At 44.4% G+C, this 10,157-nt stretch overlaps 1 pseudogene; it reads right to left on the reverse strand.

The window, feature by feature from the left end:
* Nucleotides 1-1,650: 1,650 nt before the first annotated feature.
* Nucleotides 1,651-2,778, reverse strand: LOC116860385 (annotated as a pseudogene).
* Between the last annotated feature and the right edge of the window lie 7,379 nt (nucleotides 2,779-10,157).

Raw genomic sequence — 10,157 nt, forward strand, 5'->3', positions numbered from 1 at the left:
AGTCAGTTAAGCGTCTGCCTTTGGCTCAGGTCATGATCCCAGGGTCCTGGTATCGAGCCCCACATCAGGCTCCTTGCTGCACGGAGAGCCTGCTTCTCCCTTTGCCTGTTGTTCCCCCAGCTTCTGCTCTCTCCTTCTCTCTAGTGGACAAATAAACAAAATCTTATTTAAAAAAAAAAAACACACACACAAAACACTTGAGGAACTGCCTAAATGCATGAATGGAGCCCAGACCACAGTGCTCTCAGAAGACCTTAAGGCACAGAGCTGCAGCCAGCACAAGAACGTCAGGAACCTCCCACATAGCCGTGAACTGTGGCCCAGAGAGAGGCTCGAGCGAGATCCCAGAGCTGTTCCAACATTGCCTCCTCCGGGCTGCGTGGTGGTTGGAAAATTCAACTTCCAGGACAGGGCGCGTGAGAGAGACAGATGCTAACGCGGCCCACAGGCAGCTGCTGTATGGCTGTTACACACGTGGTGGTCTCGGGGGGCTAGAAAGCCCAGATGCCACAGCGCTACTTAAAATAACACATCATTTGTGTGGGATGTTGTAAACCACCAGTCATCAGCAGACGGTTGCTAAGCTCCGGGAGCTGCCCGTGAGGACGCCTTTGGAGTTGGGGCATTGTGCAATCCCAGCAAGCCGGGGGCCGCCCGCACAGCTGACGTCCTGACCAGCAGGGGACAGTGCGGCGCGGGTGCGGGGACGCTGGACAGTCCTCGGGCTTTGCAGCCACACCTGCGCCCGCGCCCAGTCGAGCTGCGCGGACAGCTGCCTTCCCCAGAGAAACCGGCAAGAGGAGTCGCTCCTAGAAGTTACACACGTTTTCTCTACTTCTAAATAGCGTTTCTGTGTGGCTCCAGGGATGTTTTACAAGTCTTACAGGTGATGAGAGGACCCCTGTGAATTCACTGCTTAGGCGAGGTCATTTTTGATTTAAAAAAATAATTTGGATGCCAGGGGAAGAAATAGGGAATGAAAGAGTATTTAATAATTCTGCAAACTGAGTTGTGTTTTTAAAATGGGGTATAAGGAGCCCACATACGAGACTTATTTTATAAAATGTGCAATAATTCATGAAAACACGGCCTTGTCCGTGCTTACGCCATGAAGTTGTTAAAGCGTACTGGCTAGCGATGGTAACTACAGCCGTCTTACTGAGAACCCTAGAGCAAGAATTTTGCACACATTTGCACACCAATTCAGTAAGGATGTAAGGAAGATATAAGCTACAGCCCTGTCATAAACTAGGAAGCGAGGCTCAGAGAGATCAACAAATGGGACCAGAGATACCCAGCAATTATTATGGGCTGTGTGATGAAGCTCAAAATACATTTTAATATTGCTTTTAATTATTTGAAATTTTCAAAATGCCACATTATAATAATTTAAACTATTGAGTGATGAACATAGTCATGCTGAAGCTTAAAATCTCGCTGCAATTTTTACCTTTAATCTTGTGACACTGAACAGAGTAAGCAAAATTTTTTTTTGTCAAAGTAGACTTTAAAAAATTAGATAGACTAAAAGATATCCCTATATTTTATTTTATTCATGTTTTTGAAACAATGGCTCTATTTTCCTGCAGACAGTTCAAAGGAAGTATATATGAGAGAGAGAGAGAAAAAAATATTGGGTTTAAAGGAAACCTAAGTGTCACTAGGAGCCGGATTGAAGGATTCACATTTTTAGAAAGGAAATCCATGCAGATTTCTCCAGATAGCAGTTTTTAAAGAAGTTGGTGGTGGGAGACTATGTTTTAAAGCTAGCTTGGAGTGCTTATTTCCCAGGCTTAAGGTAATTTAGGGGAGGTGTCACGGTGCTAGGTTTAGGGTGATGGGACAGTGGTCAGTGCCCTGGGCCTTGGAACAGATCTTGCTGTCACAAAGTGCAAGGTAAGAGAGTAATCTCGGGGCCAACCAACGTTTTTGGACTGAGCATTCATCACGTGGGTCCAGAAGGTATAGGCATAGGCCGTGTTGGGGTAGGGGTGCCCCAAATCATCTGCAGTAGCACAGCCTTAGCAATTCCCCAAAGCCTTGATGCTCTTGTGGAGTAAAGCCAGCCGCCTTTTTGTTTCCCTTGGGGTAGAGAAGGTGGATTTCTTCATGAGCCACGCTGAGGTCTTCATGTAGTACAGGGGACTTGCAGAAAGCCAAGCCTTCCAGAACTTGCAAATGGCTACCTCCCAGCACCGCTGGGACTCTAGACCTCTACCTGCTTTGGGTACAGCAGCTGCTCCAGAACAAATGTGTCAAATCTGGCCACAGTCACTCAGCCTTCCTGATCATGTTCCATGTCCCCAGTGCCGTGGGAGACTTTGAGTGGGTGCTGGTGGGGGAACAGCCCTGCACCTTGTATCCTGTACCCTTCCTCGTCCGACGGTGCTCACCAGGGCTGATGGATAGTTCGGGCAGCTCGTGAAGTTCAGCCGATAGTTTGCTCTCTGAACATTCGGTCTCTCTGAGGCACGGGATATCTGGGGCTTCTTCCTAGACCAGTCTAAACTCTCCTTCTTAATCCAGGCTCAAAGCCCATCCACGTTCCAGGAGCAGCTCTGGAGTGTGGCTGATTTGCCACCGGGTGAGGTTTTCTGATCTGGGGGTGAGGGGTTCCTCAGACAGAACTGGTGCCTCTCCTGCTGCCTCTTTTTCATTTTGCTTTGCTCCCTCCTTATCCTTCTTGGCGTCTGGCTCAATCTTGGGCTCTTTCCCGTCTTCTGCCACAGCTCCTGTTCCCCTTGCTTTACCCACTGTAACGAAGGCCCTTCTGAGCATGTACCGCATCACCCACTGAAGCCGTATTTTTCCTGTGGTACCTGCTTGGGTCCCACTGCCTCCCCTCCTCTAAAAGACATCCCCATAATTTTGGAAATTACAAGTACTTGTCATACTTTAAGATCCCGCAGCACGGCTTACAGAGAGCATGATATGCCATCAGTGCAAAGTCAGACTTTTGCATTGTTTCCGGTCTCATCTTATACCCAAACTGTGAGTCACTTTGATTCGTATGAAATAGAAATGCTTCATAAACATAAAATCAAATTATTTGCTAATTTCTTCATAGTCATCTCTTAGCTTAGTATTATTATCTGGACTTTGCTCTTATTCATAAATGCGGTTTTCAGGTGGTTGAAATGAGTGATGTCATATAATGCTTTCGATTGGCTGGCTGTTACTTGACATAAAATAAGCCTACTTTATCACCCTCTTCTAAAGAAGACAAAGATTCGTCTGAAATTATTATTACTGGTGTGGAATATAAAAGGCTAGAAAATACTTCAGCATCAAAGCATCTCTCGGACAATCACTTGTCACTCACACTGCTTTTTATTTTTTATTTTTAAAGATTTTATTTATTTATTTGACAGACAAAGATCACAAGTAGGCAGAGAGGCAGGCAGAGAGAGAGGAAGAAGGAGGCTCCCTGGCTGAGCAGAGACCCTGATGTGGGGCTCGATCCCAGGACCCTGGGATCATGACCTGAGCCGAAGGCAGAGGCTTTAACCCACTGAGCCACCCAGGCGCCCTCACACTGCTTTTTAAACCCCAGCATTCTATGGAAGGAACAATGTAACTGTTGTTTTGTTTTGTCTTCCCGTTGGGAAAATTTAAACAGTGATTTTTCACTTTTGATTAAACTTTTCACTTTTTGGTTGAATGTTTATATTTTTAGAGATCATACCTGTTTCCTTCTAGAACTAGAATTGTGTAATACAGAATGATAGAGTTGAAAGGGACCCCGAAGACGGTCTAGTCAAATCGTCTTGTTTCACAGTTGAGGAAACACCTTGTTTGGCATTTCTTCACTTTAGTGCAGATGAAGGCATCACCAAAATCAGTGTTAATTGCTTTGACATTTACATTGCAAGCTGGACCAACCCTGGGTTGGGGAATAAACAAACAGGGATGAAAACAAGTTTATGATGTCATCAATCCAGCTGTTGGACTGTTCTTCCCCCAAATAATCTCAAGTGAGTTGCAGACTTAAATTCCTGAACTATATCATTTATTTCACAGAATAGAGATGGCTGATAATTTGTTTACTAAACTTTCTTTGGTCTCTGTTAGAGGACCCAGTCAAGGGTTAACACCCCATAAAGCACAATAGCCTATTACGGCAGTGAATTAGCGCCCTCTAGCACATTTCTGAGTTACTCCTGCCAAGAAGTCGTATAAAATGTAACTGAAACTGCGCTGGGTTCTTTACACTGTCTCATATTTAATTCTCACAAAAATTGTATGACATCCATTGAGACAGCAGTGCAAGGAGAGAAAGCCAATATGCAGTGTGGTGAGGGGTCCTTCAGGAGTGAGAAGAGCTGTGGACGGGGAATGACTGACCTTACTGAGTGACACTGATGAATATGAAGAGGTCCTGGTCCTCTGGGGGCTCCCTGATTAGTAGGAGAGAAAGATTTCCAGAAAGGGGGGTACCTGGGTGGCTCAGTGGGTGAAGCCTCTGCCTTCGGCTCAGGTCATGATCTCGGGGTCCTGGGATTGAGCCCTGCATTGGGCTTTCTGCTCAGCAGGGACCTGCTTCCCCCACCGCCGCCCCGCCTGCCTCTTTCCTACTTGTGATCTCTCTCTCTGTCAAATAAATAAATAAAATCTTAAAAAAAAAAAAAGAATTCCAGAAAGGAACCTTGCAATAGGCACCTTAAGAGCTATTGCAAGTTATTATATTTTTTAAGAGTGTGGGAGCAAGGAAACAGAACCACTAACTCTGCCTGGGGGTTGTGAGGATAGCTGCAGGGAAGAGATGACACCGGACAAAGAATTAAAACAGGAGAGTAGTTTGACGGGTAAAGAACAGAAAAACATCGTTCAGAGCAGCCACAGGGGCAAGCGAAAGGACACACAACTGGAGAACACTCTGATACGTTTAAGTGTGAGTAATGCAGGGGGTCAGTGCTGTTGGAAACCGGGGTGCATGGGATGGAGGGGACAGAAGTGTCCGGAGCAGCACTGGGAAAAGCTTCTGTGACCACACAGCGAATATGGAACTTATCTTCTTGACAACGGGAGTATTGGGGATTTTCAACTGGAAAATAATATAATTGGATTTCTTTTTTTTTCTGCCTTAGAAGTTGAGAAATATAACCCACGGTCAGAAAACTACTGAAACAAACATACTGTATAAAGCATAGTTATAAAGCCAACAGTTCTGTACCCCGCACTCTGGTATAGAAATACAACACTGTGAACACTCAGTCCTTCTTTCTACCCGCGTTATAATCCCATTCAAGTCCCCAAAGACAATAACCACCGTCTTTGTGACCCTTATCCACTACTTGGCTTTCCTTCACTGTTTCATTACTTGTATATACTTCCTTAGAAAATAAGATTTCCTTTTAACTGCTTGCAAAGTTTTTATAAATGGAATGGCACTTAAAATTTTCCTTCTGTTTGATTTTTACTGCTCCGCATAATGTCTGTAACATTAGTCCTTGTTGATTGTTGCTGTCACGGCTGTTTTTTTATGTGAAATGCTGACCAGCCTTCTCCTGTCTGAATACTTGGCAATTTCTCTTGTATGATGCTGTCGGATATTTGTTCTCTGACTTTTTTAAACGAGTTCTTGGCCAACATGAACACTACTGCCATGAGCTTTTTGTACTTTGTGTCCTACTCACATGTGCAGAACAGTTTCTCCAGCCGACTTCAATTTCTTTCAGGACGTGAACTCTGATAGCACTGCGTGGCATCTACCCGAGGGGAGCGAGGAAATAGTGGCCTGGTCCACTTCCAGTGAGGGGGGAGAAGAGGTCCGATCGGAGGGATGGTCCTGAGGCAGCATGGAGCTGTGTAGGAAATGGAGTGGCACCTACAGGTGACTCTGAGTTTTCCAGCTTAAAACACTGATATCCTTAAGTGACAGAAAAATTCTGGGGGAGAAGTAAGTTTTAGGGGGGAAAACGAGTTCTATTTTGGGTTTGAGGTGACTTCTGGACATATAAGCAGAAATGTCTGCGAGGCAATCAGAAAGGCCTGTTGAGAACTTGGGAGGGGACAGGCTGGAGGGAAAGGTGTGGAAATGATAATGTACAATAGGTTGTCAAAGACATGTGAAAAGAGAAAAACAGTCATTGATGGCACTTTCTGACAGGCACTAGTCTAAGAATGCTACGTATATCTCAAGAAACACAAGCGTTGGGGAGGATGTGGAGAAAAAGGAACCTTGTGCACTGCCAGTGGGAATGCAAACTGGTGCAGCCACGGTGGAAAACAGTGTGGAAATTCCTCAGAAATTAAAAATAGAGCTACCCTACCTATGACCCAGCAATTGCACTACTAGGTATGTATCCAAAGGATTAAAAAAAGGCTGCTTTGAAGGGGCACATACACCCCAGTGTTTATGGCAGCACTATCAACAAAGTATTGACCCAAAGAATATGTAGTCACTAATTTGAAAGGACACATGCACCCCCATGTTTACTGAAGCATTATTTATGATAGCCGAACTATGGAACAGCCCAAGTATCCAGTGATGGACGAATGGATGAAGAAAATATGGTATATACACACGGGGGAATATTATTCAGCCATAAAAAGAATGAAATCTTGCCATTTGCAGCGACATGGATGGAGTTAGACAGCATAATGCTGAGCACAATAAGAGAAAGATGAATCCTGTATGATCTCACTCATACGTGAAATTTAAGAAACAAAACAAATGAACAAAGGAAAAAGAAAGAGATAGAGAAACCAAAATACAAACTCTTAACTATAGAGAACAAACCGAGGCTTACCAGAGGCAGGTGGGTGGTGGGATGGGGGATAGATGATGGGGAGTAAGAGTGCACTGATGCGCACTGAGCAGTACATAGAATTATCGAATCACTATATCGTACGTCCGAAACTAAAAGATCAATGTATGTTAACTCTACTGGAATTTTAAAAAACTTAATAAAATAAAAAAAAAGAATGTTAAATGTATCAACTCATTTCATCTTCACAACAACCCAAGGAGTCACAGAATACTGTTCTTTTCATTTTACAGTTGAAATAACTGAGGCATAGAGAGGTCGAAAGCTTGCCCAAGATCATAGATCTAGCTAGTGGTGGCTCCAGGTGGAGAGGATTGAATTCTCGTGAGTACCGATATCAGTGGTTGTGAGGAGGAGCCTGGCAGGGACACTTAGCTGAACAGTCACCAAGTTAGGAGGAGAGCCAGGAGCCTGTCATTAATAGCCGAGCTTAAGTTAACTGGGTAAGGTTCGTCAGGTGCCTGGCTGGAGGGGGTCAGCGTGCCAGAGTGCAGTCATACTAGCCAAGCTGGCGATTAGGCGACAACAAAACCTATTGCTGCTTAGCTCATGGCTTCCAAGAAAGGAAGTGAAACCTTTTTAAGGAAATCTAATAATTAAATACAGAAAAATAGTTATTTACCTTTGGTTGCTGTCTACAGCTAAAGTAAAAAGAAAAATGCCTCCCTTGAGAAATTCAGTTAAACATGGCAGAGGAAGATGGTGGACGAATGGGGCTGGTGGTGGGGAAGGTGAGTGCCCTCTCTGTACCAGGCAGCTCTGCTGAGTAAACAAGCTGAGCTGGGCAGGAAGGAGGAAGTTGTGGGAGAGTCCCTCCTGGGCCGGCACCTGCAGCTCACCGCCCCCTACTGGGGCTTGGTCACTCTGACGCAAGTGAATGGGAGTGGGTGTCCAGATGGCCCTTCAGCTGCACCTGGAACCTGTCCCATGGCCCTGTCTTCTCCATGGTGTTGTCCTGCTCCTCCCTGGGTCTGCTCCTCCCTTCTGTCTGTCACAAGGTTGGCAATCAGGCAGGATCTCTGTAGAAGGGGTCAAGTTCTCAGCTGAACAAAGACATGATGCTGACTCAGCAGTAGGAGAAGAGAAAATCCAAGTCTGATTCTCATTCATTCGTTCATCCATTCATTGATCGATTCACTCATTGCACTCACAGATATTTATTGAACACCTATAATGTCCTGGGCACGAGGCTAAGACCCGTGTAACCCAAAAGGGATTAAACCAAGCATGACCCTTGCCTTCATGAAACATATAATCTAGTTGGGGAGATGAAAAAATAGTAAGTAGCAAATAAAAGATTACGAAGCTGTCATATGTAATAAGAAGACAAACAGGAGGCTACAAAAGATTAAAGGGTGGATGGGGGAATTTAGAAAAACTGATCACACAACACATGGTAGACTTCATATGCTCACGCTTGTCCAGTTCTCTCTGCCTTTAATGCATAGGAGAGGACCATACTGCCCCCTTCCCTTGCCAATTGTTGGAGGCTGATGACTAGTTCAGACCAAATACTGGTACTTGATGTAGGATTCTTCCTTCATAAAAATCATCTTGCATCTTCCCCGTTGTCTGCCCCACTTCTCCACTATCTCCCCATTCCCACCCATAAGGGAATGAATTAAGGGAGCGATTTTTCTTTTTACTTTAGCTATAGACAACAACCAAGAGGGAATAACTTTTTCTCTGATTTATTCCTAGGTTTCTTATGGAAGTCTCACTTCCTTTCCCCAAATATGTGACATTAGTTTGGCAGTCTCGTGGTGAGCAGCGTGGAAACTGATAATGGAGGTCTAGAGTGACCGCAGTTCTCATTCGGCTGCTAATAAAACGAACTCCTGCATTAATTTGGAAAGATTATGCAGCTAAAGAAAATGTGGCCCTAGGGGGAAAAACTAGAAAACAATGTTTCTAGTGTGTGTTGGTTGCTACTGGCTATGTTTTGGAAAGACTTTATAAGCTTAAAAAGGAATTGGTTGATCTGTAAGCGGAAATGAAAAGGAAAAGAGATATTTCAGAAAAATGAGGGTTTGCAAAATTGGAAAACTTGACAGGTTTTAGGCTCCAAAATTTTAAGAGAGAGAGTTTGGGGAAGACATGAAAGTCCATTAAAGTAAACCAATGGAAAGGCCAAATTAAAAGTATGGCTTTTACACCCATTGGTAATACCTCTCAATCACTTCAGAAACTTTGGGGCAAAGATACAATTAAGATATACAATGGTAAAGAGCCTCAGAAAGATGAAAATAAAAGTGTAGCTTTCCCACAGAAAAGTATAGTCTCATGTTTACTCAGGGTAACTGTACTGGCAAGAGAGAAAGATACATTCAACTGTATGTATCTTGAGGGGAGTGAGAAAGAGAATGGGGCAAGAAGGCAAAAGAACATAGTAGACCTGAGAACCATGTTTTAAAAAGAACTATAACAGTATTGGCAATTACAGTTTACTGAAATAAGAGACAAGAAACTTACTAAATAATTTTGGGAGAGATTTACTGTCAAAGGAATCATAAACCCCCCTGGACTTGTGGCCTTCCAACATTGTACAAGTAGCACATGAACTAAGGGCATATACCCACTGAATACACGGCCAATGGTGATAACAGAAGAAAACCCTCCAGAGGGGGGAGTCAAGAGATTCAACGGACATTTTTCACCCACCTTGCCTAGGAAAGGGGCCCCTCTGGTGTTTGCCCAGGAATAACTTCAGAAACATAACACATCACTCGGTGCCTGCTGCTGGCTTCCATTTCTCCCTGTCAGAATGGAGTGTTCTGTGTGGTTGTTCTGGCCCTGTTCCTCCAGTGTACATTGCCTGTGGGGGACAGATTAATCTATTACTGTTAGTTCACGGTTCGGTAGCTCAAGATGGACCACATGAAACCCGATGTAGAGACTGCCGCGCACTACCCAGACTCTGGACTGTGAGTTCCATGTTTGGACTTCTGGTTTGTTTCTTTTGGAAAGAAGGCTAGTGACTTGTGGAGTGGGAAGAAGAGTGAAACAAAAGAGTGGCCTAGAGTAGTAGAACTAATGATCATTCCTTTCCTTCTGGCAAATGGGAAGATTATATATCCTTGTCCCCTTGCAGTAAGGTGGACCACCAGACTGTGCTGAAGCATTTAATGGCTACTGGGAGGATACCTTCTCCCCCAGAGGAGCGAGGGATCTCACTGGGGGGCCTCATTTATAAGAGCACTAATCCTACTTATGAGGACTCCACCTTCAAGATGTAAGCACCTCAGAATGGTCTCATTTACTAATACCATCACTTTGCGGGGGGTGTCAGAACTTCAACATATGAATTTGGTGGGGGGGACATAGTCTGACCACAGCACTGTCTGTAGTGAGCAGGAAGAAGGAACAGAAAGTGCCCTAGAGACAGGG

Source organism: Lontra canadensis, unplaced genomic scaffold, assembly GCF_010015895.1.
Source record: "Lontra canadensis isolate GAN:19392208 unplaced genomic scaffold, GSC_riverotter_1.0 scaffold175, whole genome shotgun sequence".
Lineage (NCBI taxonomy): Eukaryota > Metazoa > Chordata > Mammalia > Carnivora > Mustelidae > Lontra > Lontra canadensis.